A 2,776-nucleotide genomic window follows, 5' to 3' on the forward strand; every position below is an offset into this window, starting at 1 on the left:
GAAAGCTTGGAGAGAAAAAATGGCCACTAGTTTAATACAATCTTAGCACCAGTCAGCATTACAGCAGTTATGCAGACTCTATGTCTGCACCAAAATGTACAGGAACAGCAAGATTAGCTGAATCATCTTTATATATAGTGGAAAATTTCCATATACCATCTAAATCAGCAAGGGAGGGACTAAGCTTAGGGTATGCTTAAAATTATCTTCTGCTCAGGAAAGCAACTGCTGCCCTGGAGCACTCTTCCCAACAATAATCAACCTTGGAGTCCAGTGTCTTGGTTTGGACTTAGGTGCAAGTACGTCCCCTACAAGAGGCAAGGTTTTTCTCCACGTTAACTACTTCCATATTTAGTCCTCGATTTCCATATGTCAACTCCACTGACAACAGCACAGTGGGAAAACAAACTGATTCATGCTGTTTGTCACCACAGCACACACAAGTTTACCTGACACAGCTGTAGTGGTCACACTGTGGGCATGCTCCCACCTACTCCCTAACCCTCTACAGCAGATTTGCTCTCCTACCTTGCACTCTTTTTGGTATCAGCTCGACCCTGAAAAACAGGGTCCACTAGTTCATCAAGAAAATATTGTGCAAGATGTCAAATTTCCATGCAATGAATGTAACTGTCTCCCTGTACAGGAGCTGATGGAACTGATGTGAAGGACGTGTGGGAACACACAGCCCAGACAGAGAAAAGAGATGATTCCTGCTTCAGAGACAACAACCAGCTGATCAAGTGCCACTTGTTTTGAGTAGCCAACAGAAGCAAGAACCTGATTAGAAACTAGTAGCTCACAATGAGAGCCAACCAAAACCCTCAAATCACAAACTTAATCCTTGTGCAGGAAGAAGTGGCTGTTTAGTAAAAGACTTATACGAATAACCCAAAAAATTTAATAAGAAATTGGAGTGTCTCAGCCAATAAAACACAAAGCTGCTCTTCAGCCTCCATGTAACCCTCAGCCCAAGCCTGATACAATTCTCAGGCATCTTCCCATCAGAGATGTTTGGCCCTTTACACAGGACCCCATTAGCACATGTAGGGCCAAACTGTACAGGACTTGGAGCCACCAAGTCTAGTAGAAGGTGTCCCTGCCCATGGGAGGGGGTGGAAAGAGATGGGCTTTCAGGTCCCTTCCAACCCACACCAGTTTGGGATTCTGGGATTTTATGTGGCAGCTGGTTAAGCAGCCAGTCAAAACCTCATTCCTATTTGTACGCATGAGCTGCTGCAGGTACCTCAGCAGCCCTCTCAGGTGAGAGGACAAGAGCCATTAGCCACAAGGATATCTGCAGAAGCAAATCCTCTGTCAGTAACATGAGGAAATCCCAGCTCACACTACAGACTGGTTTGCCATTCTAGGACAAAAAATGTGCCACATATTCCCACCTGCCTCCAAGCCCTGTGCTCTCAAACCCAGTAGCTGAAAGTGGCAGTTCCAGAAGGGGAAGCAAGTGGTGGATTTGCCTGCTTTTGACAGCTTTTCATGCTTTTATATGGGAAGGGAGACAGTCACCACAGAGCTCATTCAAGAACCTGGCAAGAGAGAGCACATCTCACACATCTAGCCTCAGACAAACCTCTCCACCACACTCCAGAAAAAACCAGGCATAGTGTGAAACGGCATGAGAGCTGTTTGAGCTTGTTTAACCAGTCATAGGCCTGGGACAGCTGTATCCTAGCAGATCCAGGGAGCTATCAGACTTCTGCAAAGCTAATGAACACTAGGAAGAAGGAAACAGCACCACTCCTTGAAAAGTATGTTTTTCCATCTAGCACTTCCTGGATTCCCTCCAGAGTGAAGTTTAACCTCGTGGCCTTGATTCAACAGAATAGACTTGATTGCTTGGCCAAAAGGGCTGGCACAGAACACTGCCATGAAGATGTATGCAGAGGGACCACTTAAGAACATATCCAAGACAGAAAAGGCTTGACAGGGTAACCCTGAAGAAGTCATAAGGGGTCTCCCTCCACTCCAAAGGCAGTTTCCTGCAGGCAATCCCTTGGTCTTGCTGCTGGCTTTAGACATAGAAATTAGGATTAGCTGTTACAAGGTGAAGAAGCTGTAAGAACAACCACCAACACATACCAGCATAACCTTCTCCAGGAAGTCCAGAGTTCCAGCCAAATCTCCCCACAGAAGGCAGCAATTAAAACTGAACTGCAAAGTTGAACAGCAGCACTAATCACTATGAAAAATTAAAAACCACACATTTTGCACTAAGATTCAGGATTAGAGTGCCCAAAAATCAGCTTCTTAAAAGAAAAGTGAGGTTCTTTCTAATGTGATTTAATAATAAATACAAGTTATTATCAACAGTGTTAAGACTTCGCTATTCTTCTCAAGCATGAACAAAAAGGTGTGATGAAGTGCATGCAGTTTTGGGATAGGTATGACATCATTTGTCCCTTTAGGCTTTCTGCTATCTGCCAATGAGCAGGGAACAACAGGAAATTTCTTGACAGAAGAGATTCTGGAACCCAATAAGCCCCAAAAGACAGCTTTTACTATTTGGGAACATGCACACTGAGTATTTCTTTGTTTGAGAACTACCAAACCCTCTTCTTCATGGGGTCTGACAGGAAAGATGCTGCATTAAAGATCAGAGCGATTTTGACAGGACTGAGGCCAGAAGCAGACTGACAAGGATTAAACATTAAGGAAAGGCTAGCTCACAAGAAGGAAAGGGGGACTCACAAAGGATAAAAGCCATATTTACAAGTCCTTCACACTCAGAAGAAAGGCAAAGGAAATAACTACCCTCAGG

This window comes from Ammospiza nelsoni, chromosome 22 (assembly GCF_027579445.1).
Source record: "Ammospiza nelsoni isolate bAmmNel1 chromosome 22, bAmmNel1.pri, whole genome shotgun sequence".
In the NCBI taxonomy this organism is placed as follows: domain Eukaryota; kingdom Metazoa; phylum Chordata; class Aves; order Passeriformes; family Passerellidae; genus Ammospiza; species Ammospiza nelsoni.